This window comes from Saccostrea cucullata, unplaced genomic scaffold, assembly GCF_032062105.1.
Source record: "Saccostrea cucullata isolate Sc308-1 unplaced genomic scaffold, CSIRO_AGI_Scuc_v1 ctg8670, whole genome shotgun sequence".
NCBI classification, from domain to species: Eukaryota; Metazoa; Mollusca; class Bivalvia; order Ostreida; family Ostreidae; genus Saccostrea; species Saccostrea cuccullata.
Window position 1 is genome coordinate 1,437 of NW_026937219.1, and position 14,179 is coordinate 15,615.

At 32.4% G+C, this 14,179-nt stretch overlaps 1 long non-coding RNA gene across 1 annotated transcript; it reads right to left on the reverse strand.

The window, feature by feature from the left end:
- Nucleotides 1–8,265: 8,265 nt before the first annotated feature.
- Nucleotides 8,266–12,118, reverse strand: LOC134247536 (uncharacterized). Its single transcript, XR_009987877.1, has 3 exons — nt 11,466–12,118; nt 9,298–9,425; nt 8,266–8,737 (listed from the first exon to the last, which is right to left on the reverse strand). It is a non-coding gene; the product is annotated as an uncharacterized LOC134247536 (long non-coding RNA).
- Nucleotides 12,119–14,179: the final 2,061 nt, after the last annotated feature.

Genomic DNA, 14,179 nt, shown 5'->3' on the forward strand with positions numbered 1-14,179 from the left:
TACATGTTGTAAAAGCATTTTTATACAGAAATTTATAAATATTATTCTCAAAGTAAAAGTTTGTAATACTATTGTCTATTGAGTTCCCATTCCTATACAATAAGCACAGAAATTAAATGATCAGGGATTAAGGTGCTCTCTGGTTGGACTAGACACCTTTTCCTTGGGTATTTTTGGGTGTACCTCAGAGTGAGTTCACTTCAAATTAAAGTTCCAGGAGGTTTTTGGGTTTTCCCTCTTGACCATGTTGACCAACCATAGATTTGCTAACATTTTTTTACCAATCAAATTGGGCGTTTTAACATGTGTCATTGTAAATGTTACCATGCTAGATAACAATGCACTAAACTACAGCAAAACTCGGTTATAACGAAGTCACAGGGACCTATGAAATTACTTCGCTATATCCGTAATTCGTTATAACCGTATACGAATTTCATTAAATTTATATAGCTTGGGATCCAAGATGACTTGGCTATATCCGTAAATTCGCAATATCCGTGTTCGTAATAAGCGAGTTTTGCTGTACTTTCTTGTCGAACGATGTGAGTATCGGTTAGTAAAACTGCTACTCGGTAACTGGGATAAGATGAATTCTCCATAGTAAAGGCATAGAAATAAATGTTTAATAATTTATAAATGTACCGGTATACTAACTTACACATTTCCCTAATTTTAGATACCATTAGACTTGATCTAGTTCATGGTTGTATTGGATCAAACTGTTTTGATTAGTTTTCACAGTTTATATTATTGATAGCTTTGACTGCTTGGGGTATATATCTTTTGAAGACCTGAATTATAATTACCTCATTTGATAATTTAATGAGATGCTGTCGCAGACATAATAAGCTTGGAGTTTACCAGAAGAACAGCTGATTCAAAATCTGTTAAATCACCTAATCTTATCTTAAAATATTCGGAAACCAGCGATTTACTGGAAACTCCACATACTGACTATTCATTGGCGTCGGAAGCAAATTGAAAGTGGGGGGGCTAAGTGTAAGAAATTTTTTTTTTGTACCTCCAAAAAAATCTGACAAGCAAAAAAAAGAAAAAAAAAATAAAAAAAGAAAAAAGGAAATGTCCATTTCCCAAACAAGAAAATCCTATTTTTTTTTGGGGGGGGGGGAAGGTTCGAACTCCAGTACCAAAAATTTTCTTCCAAACACCAACACTTTTACCAATTTTAACCTATACTAGGACGTATCTGTGGAAAGTGGGGGGGCTAAACTCACGAAGATATGATCAATGTCTATACTATGTATATATTTGGAAAAAAAGTGGGGGGGGGGGGCTAAGTCTTCTCCCCCCCCTAGCCCCCCGGTTACGATGCCTATGCTATTAATTATGGAGTATGTAAATAATTATTCTCCTTGATTGCGACATATTTCAGGGGCTGAAAAGGAAAGTGTAAAATGGTGATTGACAATGACATATTTATTTGTCTTCTCCGTGTGTCGACTTCCTTATTTCTTTATTTTAAAACAGTAAATCTTTGACGATATCGTATGTGTGTATTGTAAATATAATGTCCCTATACAGTATATTTGTGCATTACTACCACCGATAAGTATACAATAAGATAAATAATAGATATTGATGCTTTTACCAAAAATCATCCGAGTAACCGGGTACTCAATCGGAAGATGAAGCGAGTAACCGCTTAATAAAAATCGTCCGATTTGCCAACACTAATCATAATGTGTTATTACACTATGCTTTAAATCATGAGTGTATACATTTGTTGGAGACAAGAACAAACTTGTCAAACATTTGGAAATTCAACAACATTTAATAACAATGAATAAATTGGCTGACTTTTAAATCGCCTTCGGCCTCAGTAAACTAACATACTACATGTACATGGTCTATTGTCTCACACGATTTGGGTTTGTTTCTACTTCTATTTCAATGCACTCCATCCGTAATTTGAAAATAATCTATTACTTAAGGAATGTTTTTAAGTTTTGTGTGAGGTATTGGTGTGTGAATCACACAGACTTGTCACGTAGGCATATTTCATGAAACGCTAGCAAATATGCATACGTGCAAGTCTGTGTGATTCTCACACCAATAATTCACACTAAACTTAAAAACATTCCTTATATTTACATTTTACATGTTTGGAATCATCGAAAATATACTCAATATTTGAATTTATCGCTGCCCTATATTGATATACTTTTACTAACGTCGCTGTAGCTCTATTGACGTCACAGTAACGCACGTTTCTCCGTGTATATTTCTAGGCGTGAGTATACACGAAAATGATTTTCAAATCAATTTCACAGTTGGCTTAGTAGAAAAACACAGCGAATGTAAATATATGTATTTGTAAATTAAGATTAAATTTATTTTCAAAAAGTTAAAATTACAAGAATATGAACCCACCAAAAATTGTGTGTAATCACAAGTACTGTTTTTTGTGGTTTAATTTATTAAGGGTGTGATATTGACGCCACAATAGCCATATCAGCCCTGCAGGTCTGATATGGATTTGCAGGGCTGATATAGGTTATCAGCCCCGCAAATCCATATCAGCCCTGCAGGGCTGATACAGCTATTGTGACGTCAGCCATATTGCATATGCAAAAAACCTGTATTTATTACTAAGCGTGTAATAAAAATATAATATTTGACTTTTGAGCAAGTTAGCGTGACATTCAAACTTTCCGGATCACCACACTGTGGTTTTCTGAATCCATACCACTACTCTCTGAAACTGAAGACTTAGTATGCAGAAACATGACGTTATTGTTCTTGCATAATCAAAAACTTCCTTGTAATGGCTTATCCTCATATGTTACATTTTTAACAGTTACTTTTCTCTTTAGAGCAGACTTTTCTCATTAAATTCTCATTGAACATCATTACTTTTGAAAGTTCATTAATACTTTAACTTTCCTTATTTGATAATCTAGCTACATTTGTACTATTTAGATTTCAATCCTTGGCAATTCACTGTACTTTTGGCATAATGGTTGTTTGAATCATTCGATTGTCACTAGTGTAAACATTGTTATACCCCAGATATCTAAATTGTGCGATTTAGAGCCTTCTCTACTCCCTTGCAAAAGAGCGGTAGTAAGAATTTATATATCTGTGAGGTACTCGCGATACTACATGTAGGTGTCAAATTATTCCGACTTTACAAACTTATTACAAGTCTTACAGAAAACTGCTATAATGTACTACGATGTACATGTTATGTATTTTAAAGTCAGTCTTTTTCTAAATATATTATTTTATTTGTTTATTTAATATTCTGCAGTATTTATATAACTCCCGGTCACTCGTTCTATCTTTAGAATAGTTTGTTCACACCCGGTCACTCATTAGGAGTGACGGTCTTTTGTTTATACCCCATCACTCCTTTGGAATGATGGTCATTTAGTATATATACGGGTACTTATTCAATACGGGGACGCAGTTTTGATATAGTTGTGCTGGGATATACATCGCTCAAAAATTGTTTCAGGATGAATTATACAGTGTTTGTTGTGATGATTTTGGATGATTCTTAACTATGATAACTAAGTGTGTAAATAAAATGTTAACTGATTCTGACTTTTGATTTCCAAGAAGGGAGTAAATCGCCGAGGGCGATTAAATATTTGGATTACGCATTGAGCATTTATACATACTTATATCTTACATATTATTGCTACCTGCAATAAGAAATGGATTTATTAATTTATCTGATAATTGCTTGGACGTTACATACATAATTTACCCCCAACCAAAATATAGTCTAACCCAAATATAAACTATAAAAGCAATATAAACAGATGGACAAAAAGATGATTCTAGTATGTGAAGAGTGTAACTATAGAGAATTAAGCCAGTCGTCTTCCTCCCCGATCTGATGGTCGCATAAAAGTGGGTGTTTCCAAATATAAGCAAGATAATTTACATCGGGATCGATCGAAATGAAATAATTTGAGAATACATAAATAAACTTAATATACCACAATACATTAAACAAGTCAAATGATTCTTATTATAGCCAGGTCCAGGAAAATCACTATATTTAGCTATATAGGTAAATCTACCTATATACAGGGTTGGAAATTCGCATCAAATTGCAGCCAGCCACAGGGCTGGCTACTTTTAAAAGTTACCAGTCCTGCTCGAAATCTACCAGTCCTGATTAAATGCTCATCATTATGAATTTACTATAAATAAAGCTTATATTAACATTTGTAACATGGGACTTACATCCCTTTGGAATTTTTCACATTTTACACAACATTGGAAACCATATCTGATCATAAACCAGGGGATGCATATTTTAAGTTTAACATGCTTTAAAACTATTAATTAATCTAGTCATCAGTGATCTATATAAATCTTCCATGGACCAACCTAGTCCCAAAATTAATGGAGAGTTCACTTCTCCCTCAGAGAAATTTAGGGAGAATTTTGAAATTTAGGGAGACGAGTTCTTGGATTACGTGGTGCACATTGATCATTATTACTCTGTAGAAATAAAAACATTTCATTATTACATTATAACAATAGTTATTTTGTATTATTTAAACATCCTAGGGAAAAAAATTATTTTTTTACACAACTAACACAATTAACCTTTAAAAGATGAACCCCCTTTTTTCTCTTCTTGTTTAAGATTTTCAGGCTCTTGGCATAGTCATAATTTTGTTCTCTTTAAAATTCGTTTTCAATTTTAAATTCTTTTTCTAAAAAAATGATGCACTTAACTGCATGCTCATTGAACTACTTATGATTATCAGACGTATAACTTCTTAGACGGTTAAAAACTCGAAAATTAAATAGAAAAAATATATGTCTGTATTCACAGTACAGCATAAATTATTTGACGATAAAAAGATCTAAAATCAAATTTGGCAAGACATCGATAGCTGCCCAGCTGTTTTGCACAAGTAACAATGGACTTTTTCATACATCCGAGTGTAAAGTCTAGAGGATTTCCGACAGAGTATTCGATGCAGTAGCAAAACAGGTGCCCTGCAGTTTCACTTAATTCAGCAGTAATAAAACCAGACAGGTTTATAAATTAGTGAGATACACACCACGTAGTCTGTAGATTTTTGTTAATAAACTAAATAAATTCTCGGTATAAAAATAAGATCTGGCTATTAAAATTAGCCCGACCACCGGGCTGTCAACTGCAGATTTGTACCCGTCCGCCTGAGAAACAGACCGTCTCGGGCGGTCGGGCGGGCTGTAATTTCCAACCCTGCTATATAGCTTTATTTACCTATAAAATATAGCTATATTTAGCTATTTTAGAATATGTTTCTGTTTTATGAAAAGCAGACAAAAAGTCGCATGTAAATTATGGCTGATATATTTTTTAAAAGGTTTGATAAAAACAACCTAGGGCATAAACAGTATAAACATTGCCTCTTATAAACACTTTTTAACCAAAAAATGCATCTCTTTGTTTGGATAGCTGGAAGTGCGGTGAGGCATGACTAAGTGTGATTGCCTTGCATTGTGCTCAATTATTACCAATCAATTATCTTGTTGACCAAAACTGTTTTTCTTTGTTAAAGTAGCTGCTTACTCACAGATTAACTGTTGTACATAGCCCCAAAACTTTTAGATCTTTGATTGCAATTGCACAAAAGGAGAAACATTTTTGTAAGTGGGTTTTTGGTGAATTGTTTTCAGTCCATTTCAAAGTTGAAAACTAATACTGCCTCATTATGTGACTTTTTGTCTGCTTTTCATAAAACAGAAATTTACTCCGAAATAGCTAAATATAGCTATATTATATAGGTAAATAAAGCTATATAGGTAGATTTACCTATATAGCTAAATATAGTGATTTTCCTGGACCTGATAGCCTATGACTTTCTGATAGAAAGGATACAAAAATTAAATACATTGCACACTTTGTATATAAACAACACACTAATAGTGAAATGAGAATTAAACCGAGGGAATTCGGAAAGGCTTATCCATGATCAGGATGATCAGGTATAAAGCGGTCGACATGAAACTACTTTGATGTAGTGTGTCTTTGTACAGACTTCAAGTCTCCAGAACATAATTACACAATCGTTTCAAGGAATCAAACAAGGACGTGTTTTTTTTCAGTCCAAACCATGCCTTACCTGCTTCCTCAGTTCCTGAGTAAGCTGTTTACACCGGAAGTGTATAATGCCCTTATAGTACAATGTCCTGACTGATTATAATAAATAGTCAATTCTCTGTAATTATCAAACAATATCAATAATGCTTGGCCACGCTACATTTTCAATTTCTATGAAACTTTTTGTGTGTACTCACATTGTCACATCATTAATGGTTTTATATTTTTTTATTTCAAAAAATGTCTCGTTGCCATGGTAACGGCACCTATTGTTTCCCCTGTAAATTCTTCCTAAAATTTGACCAAAAAACGTGATTTTGTAGGTTTTACTGAATAAAAATGAGCTTAAAAGAAACAAGAGAATGGGAAAATCTACTTTTGTTTCAAAACTACCATTATTCCTCTCTAGTATAACAACATAATTTTTTAAAAACTGTAATTCTACATAATGGCTTAACAACGCTTAGCTTTGGGGATTTTGGCATTTTGCCAAATTGAGAAAATTACCATTTTAGACCCTTTTTCAAAGCGATTTTTTAATACTTTGCACACTGATTTGAAATTCAGGAAACAGTGCATTGTATAGATGGTACATAAGTTAGTTTAAACACATTAAAATATTTATGGGACACTTAAACATTTTTTTTTAAAAAGCTGATGAAAAATTACCCAAAATCTGCAAAATTTCCGTATTTCAAGGAACATATGCACATTTCATTAAGTTCATATAGAAAAGAAATGTTCCTTTCTACCTGTTTTGATGTCATTTACAGTAAAATTAGTCCATATCTAGGAGAAGTGTCATGTAAAAATATTCACATCCCATTTCCAAGAGCATTAATACATGTAAATATGTTCTTAGATAGGAGAACTGTGAACACCTGCACAAAATGCCCCCCCCCCCCCCCCTTTCCGTAAAATTGACAATTTTGAAGTACATGTAGACTAACCAGGGCATGTTTCAAGTTTCCTGAAACTATCCCCTTAGATTGAAACTAATATGAAATAAAATTTTCCCTATCCATTCTCTATTACTATGGAAACAGGAATGCAAGATTTGTTACCATGGAGACAGGAATACCAGATTTTTAACCAAAATGGCTGCGTTTAACGTAACAATATTCCCAAAACTACACTTATTTACTCTTTTATAAAACCTGTGTAATGAGTTAAATGTGAATGTGAACTAAATTTTTTGGCATCTTAAATTTGCATCTTTATGATGTTGCAAAAATATAATGCATTTTGTAATGCTATGTCAAATAATTGCAAAACCTTGTGGCTTTTACTTTTTCAAGATTTGGTCAAACTTGAAAATTTCTGAAATGAAACTAAAACAAGCAGGACATTCATAATATTTTACTCATTTCAACTAGTTACTTTGTATAATTATTTATTAAATTCATGGGCAACTGCAAACCACAGATACCTTGAAGGAAGTCAAAAATCCCCCCCCTTCTGATTTTTTCTTTTAAAACTTATGAAACACGACTTTAAACTTGAGAAAAATTACATTGGTTTAAAAAAAAATCACATCCTCTTTTTATCGCTGGGTTTTTATTGTAATTTTTTCCAAAATAAAAATGCTTTATCAACTTGAGAAAAAATTTTAAAAAAAATTCCCCAAATGACCTTGGGTAAGTCATAGGCAAGTTGGAGAACCTACCAAGTTTATAAAGAAATTTATGAATTATAAAATTTTTCTTCCATCTTAAACACCTTGGGTCAAAAACATTAAACATAGTGTTTGACACAAATTATAAAAATAATTAAATTTGTCAAGGTCACACACCCTTAGGTCATGGCAATCTGTGTTGTATTCTGTCCCTCCATAAGAAAGATTTAAGACATATTTGCACAGACAGACACGGACGGATAGACAGTTAATTCCTATGCCCCCCCCCCCAAACTTTGTTGCGGGAGGTATAAATATCCAACAATGGAAAACTTTAAACATAGTGTTTGGCATATAATTAACAATTAGGTTTGCAATGGATCTTTTGTATTCTGTAAAGTCAGTTGAAACCCCCCCCCCCCCCCCATGAGACACTGTCCCCCACAAGTATCATTTTAAGGAAGTTCTTCCTTTCATTTTACTAGGTTCCTGCCAACATCTCATCACACCAACTATATCAATTTCCTTTTCTTTTTTTCACTTGTAAATATAAATTCTGAAAGCAAGAGAACTTTTCGCTTTTTTTATTTTTTATATATGCAACATTTAGAGTACATGTATTCTCAACTACGGTACATATCATTAGATTTACGTGACAAATTCTACTGTTTCTGCTGCTCTGAAAATCTTGTCTCTGATTTTTCAATTTTAGAGTTTTTGTTGGTCAGGCATGTACCAGTAATGACCTACATTGACATACGCAAGTAACACTGATAATTAGTTAATGAGAATTATGCTGAGTTGAGTTTTTTTGGCAAGGTACAGGATAAAGCTTGATAAGTTCTAAAACATATTGTTATACAGCATAAGATTTGAGGATGCCATCACATAATATGATAAACATGTTCCTATTATATTTGAACTTTGACATCTCAAACACTGATATCTTGAAGACAGTGGGTACAAGTATGTTGAAGTAGGTTGGAATTCAGCTTTCACTTGCCTGGTTTCAAACCTAAAATATGGCATCCCTTCTCAACCTGCAATGGTAAATAATTCCTGCACTTTCCAATATACACTGATTTCAAGCTAATTAAATGTGTATGTAATCCTTTAGAAAGTTGTTTTCTTTATTCTAGTATAATAATTCTTCTGTTACTGGACAGGTATTAAATTTTGTTTAAAAAAAAAAAAGAAATAAGCAAGATTTAAATTTAGATATAAAACTGAAATATTTTTTAACAATTTAAGGACAGATGATACAAACTTTTGTCAAAGAATTTGAAATTAACAACTGGGGTCATGTTTAAATCAGTAAAATTAATAACTTTCTTCAAGTACTTTTTAATTTTTAATTCATATTTGCATAAAAATGGAATTTGAAGTGAAAAATATTTGTATAGATTAATAAGGATAGTTTCAAGAGGGCAGACTTTTGAACATCACAGAAGGTTTACAATTTCTTAATATTCTAGAAATTTATTAATAGCATCATTAATTTGCAATTAAATTATGCCAAAAAATATATACCAATCCAGGCATCCATTTTTTGTTTGTATCATCTGTCCTTAATTTACTTTCATATTTTAAGAATGGTTACCTTGAAAAGAACAAAATCTAGGCTGTCCACTTTCTTGCAGAATGCACTTGAACTTCAGTCATGGCCTATTTGGTCCTGTTTTGGTTTACTGGTCTTACTTTTTCTTTATTCATCTTATATGGTAAATCCTTTGATGAAAAAATGATGAAAATAATTATTTTCCTAGGAACATGATCAAAAGGAAAATTCATTTCATTCATACACAGACATGTTCATGTGTGTGATCATCTTACCAGTAGTGAATATTTGCCTGAGTATCAAATAATTTGTTTAGAATATTATAAAACATGGTCAGTGTGTATAAAACATTATAAAAATATCATTATATAATCATACTTTTTTTCAGGTGAATATTCTATCCATGTACACTGTATATAGTTTTACAGTATCAAATTCCGGGGAAAATACCCTCCGTACTTGAGTTTTAAAGTGAAAAGTGGTAGGGTATACTGTAATCGGTATGTCCGTCTAGCTGTACGTCCATCTGTCTGTACGTCCGTCTGTCTGTTACGCTTTAGGGTACCCATCTCTTATTATCCGCAACTCCTCTTATACCACTGCAATGAGTGAAATTTAATGAACCTTTCACAGAATCTTTATTACATATTGCCATTGTGCACCTCCTATTTTACTTTTTGATTCGACACATATTTTGGGTTTCCCGGTCACAGTAAAACATGGATTTGTCATCAGTTATAACCATATGGGAGGCAGGGGGTATCATTTAGCAATGAGCTCATTGCTCACAGTACCTCTAGTTAAATTTTGTTTTAACACTAATACATATGTACAAGTGTACATATATATTTTTTACTGTTTGCTATTTGAAAAGATTATTATTATTCACACAAAATTGAACTATAGATTATACAGTACTGGGACTTCACAGACGAATGAAAGAGTCTATATAAACAAAAATAACTCAATATTTCCAGTGCATTCTTAACCTAGATCTATTTTGTCAATACATATAGTACAGTTTTGGATATATATAATAAATTTAAAGTTTAAAAGATAGAAGCTATTAAATAAAACAATGACATCAAAACAAACATGCTGTTTTCCTATTTTCTGCTTATGAACATCACATGACCATATTTTGCTGATATATAGAATACTATTTAAAAAAACTTAGCTACTTTATGCTTGTGCTCACACATTATAAACGTTTGATGCACTTTTTTTTATAGAAACAAACTTGCTCTAGTTAAATATTTTAACAACACAATTCTGTAAAATATGTGCCTAATGCCAATAAAGAATTGAAATAATAGGATAAACAATGAATGAAAACTGACAGAAGTGGAAATTTATATTATAAAGATAAATAATTTATTCCACCCTTAAATTCACTTAAAAGTCTCTCTCATGCACATAATAAAAAGTATTTTCCTGTAATAAAAACAACCCATTCAACATGTATACTGCAGTGAAATTTAGATGAACCTTTTTCTCCTGCCAAATCTTGTGCACCTCCAATTTTACTTTTTGATTATCAATCAGCTGATGCAATTTTTACTGAAAATAAAATTTATATAACAATGATGCCAACTTAGTCAACAATCACCTTAAATATATAAATAATATATTTCCCCTGGCACTTTCTGATCATAATAATCGTTATCAACAAGACAGCCATTTTGGGTGTGGTGGGGGGGGGGGCCTTCATGGCAAGTTTAAAAATGCTGTATCAGCAAGTTATATTTTATATGCTTAAAAATTCTGGTTTATATTTTTTAATTACAAAAAATAATTACACATTAAGTTTTGTTTCAAGAAACAAAGTCAGAATTCAAACTGTAATCATACCATAGTTCGCTTGATTTGATAAGTGGAAATTTTATGACCACTTATAAAGATAAATAATGTTCACTTAAAAGTCTCTCTCAGCACATCATAAAAAGTAAACCTACTGAATGGCACAATTTTATACAATCTCTATATAGAGAAAATAGCTGTATCAGCAAGTGATGTTTATATGCTTCAAATTCATTTTTATTAATAAAAATAATTAATTCATTGTCAGAAAGTCAAACTGTCAAAAGGTATAGTTCGCTTGATACCACTACCGGTAAAACAACTGTGTATTGTAAGGCAAATAAAATTAAGAAAATATGCATTTGTTAATCTTGATATTTTTGTAATGCTCAGTATATACATGAATTTACCTTCTGTCTTCATTGTTTAAGATGTCTAGCCTTCTTTTCTTCTTCCATACTGTAAAACTTTGATGAGATCTTTCGCCAGAAATGTTCATTGCTGTTTACTAAATACACATTGTACCTCCAAACGTTAGAGAGTAGTTCAAGGGAAGTAATTAGGAAGCAAAAAATGCTTCAAAATGTAGAAAAAAGTAATCTTTACCTTTGAATTCCTTTTACATCTTTGAGTGTCCCACCAATATTTTACATATTTTGATATAATCAAATATCAGCCTTTCATAATTAATTATTACTAAATTTGTAATCAGTGTGCCTTTTTTGTTTTAAGCCTCCAAAAACTCCACTAAACCAATCACATATCTGATATGTTATAATATGTAAAATGGCCATTTACTATTGAGAGATTAAATTAAAACTACAGATATAATTACTTTAATCTGTAGTATTAAATTTAAATAATGAAAACATATTAAGTTATCCCTTTTCATTTCTGGACACAGTTTTTCTTGATAAGTACACGTTTTTCAAAATTAACGAAATTGAGAATTTTGCACCCCGTTTCTATGGCAACCAAGGGTCTATTTCATAAACCCACTTTAGATTTTACAATTAATGACATAGCTGTTTAAAATTATTATAAAAAAATCAAAATGTTTTTCTATGCGTGGCCAACCAATTTTGATAATTACAGAGAATTGATATTAGGCTATTATTGTATTAAGTAATGTCTATATATTATAGGATAAGTAAAATAAATGTTGAATTGATAACTACACTTTATGTTCTCTCTCAAGTAAAAGGGGGCGGGGGGGGGGGGGGGTACAATCCGATCTCACTTTTTGCTTTAAAAATGAAAAGAAAACAACACCAGAAATAGGTTGCTGGGCTCAAGAAGAAGGGGTGGGTTGTTGAGGTGTTTGGTACAACCCGCTCTTAGGTTTGGCTTTAAAAACAATAAGTTGCAGATCTCAAGAAGAAAGGGGGGGGGGGATTGGTACAATCAGATCTCATTATTGGCTCAAAAAAAAACCTCACACATACAAACTAAAGTGGACTGGATTTAGTTCAGTTAAATTGAGTTAAAACTTAGTATTAAAAGGTCATTTCATGTTGACATGAAATACAAAACACATTCGATTAATATACCTTTCATTTGATGAATTTTTAATCATTGTGAAATGAATAGCATAAATTGTGTACTATTTCAAGAAAGAAAATCACATAAATAACTGTCTTTTCATTTCAACTGAGTACCCGATAGGCCTATGCAGCAATCGTCATTGCCCCCCTCCCCCCTTCAATACTTTGATGCATGTTCCTCGCACCATATTTTATCAAAGAAGTAGATAACATACCGTTTTCAGCATGAAAATCATCTTCATCAAAAGAATCTAGGATTCTGTGTCCAGGCTTTCCTCTATGTCTTCTTTTCCACATGTTTATTGTATCCCGCTTCGAAACAATTGGACTTCCGCTTTTTTTACACACGCGCATGCGTAATCTAGAAGTGTGTAACGTCAGAGATGTGTAAGTGAAGATGGCAATTTCAATCAACACGATATCTGTGTAATCATGTGTCCGATAAAACCCCGTAACTGAGACACGTTATTTTTTTGATATTTTTAGGATTTAGACATGTCAATTTTTCGTTTTCAACGATAAAAAAAATTGGGGACTTAAATCAAGTCCCCAATGTTTTTTATGTCCCCATTTTACGACTTGCGTATCTGTAGCAGGTCCCCAGTATGGGGGAGCCACACACGCACACACACACACACACACACATACATAATCACACACACTCTGTTGTGAGGGGATAACAAGGTCTCATCAAAGCAAAGCATTCCCTGGCAAAGGGGCATATCTTAAATCAAGACATCATTAGATTTCAAACCCATGCAATTAACACAAATTATGTCACTTTCAATACGGACACTACGACAAATTAACCAATTCACATAAGTGCATTACAATTTCCTCTCCAACTACATGTAGTTTGTATTTTTATATAAAGTAAAAATCTGTGTGACATAATTTTTGCAAGACAAAATCATGATACATGTACCTGTATTTATCTTTAAAAACTAGACAGTGCTCATTCTAGATCACTTTTAATTCTTTTACAAGTATCTGCCTGTAGGAGTTTTATTCATGGGACTGAATGAAAATTCCCCTCTGATAATCTGTTTCATTTGATTTAAGTTACAGGTATACTGTGTAGATTTGCCCAGTACATATTGTTAAGATATATTGCAAACTGCATTTAAAGGGCAACAACTCTTACCAGCTTATCATGAAGATTTTAGCTTTACATCTACAATCTTTTTATTTCAGTTGGCCAGCAGGTCTCTCAGAAGACAGACAACTCCCACAATTCTGTTCAAACTTCAGACAGAAGAATCAGGGGTCAAGGACACTAAAATTCTACAGACTGACCCCGTGAATTTAATGCACTTAACCAAAGTTCTGGATGAAGCACTTCAAGAAATGAAGTCACCATATTGCAGAAGAATAGTTAGAAATATTAAATGATTTGTAACTCTCTGCACGTTAATAACTGACATTTGTAGAATGGATTACAACTTTACACGGTATATGAGGTTTTTCTAAATGAAGCATTCTTTATTCCATACTGATGTGTCTGACAAGATACCTAGAAGCTTGTTGATAAAGAGTAAATGGATGAACAAGTTTTGAATACTTGGAGCAGTTCTGATGTT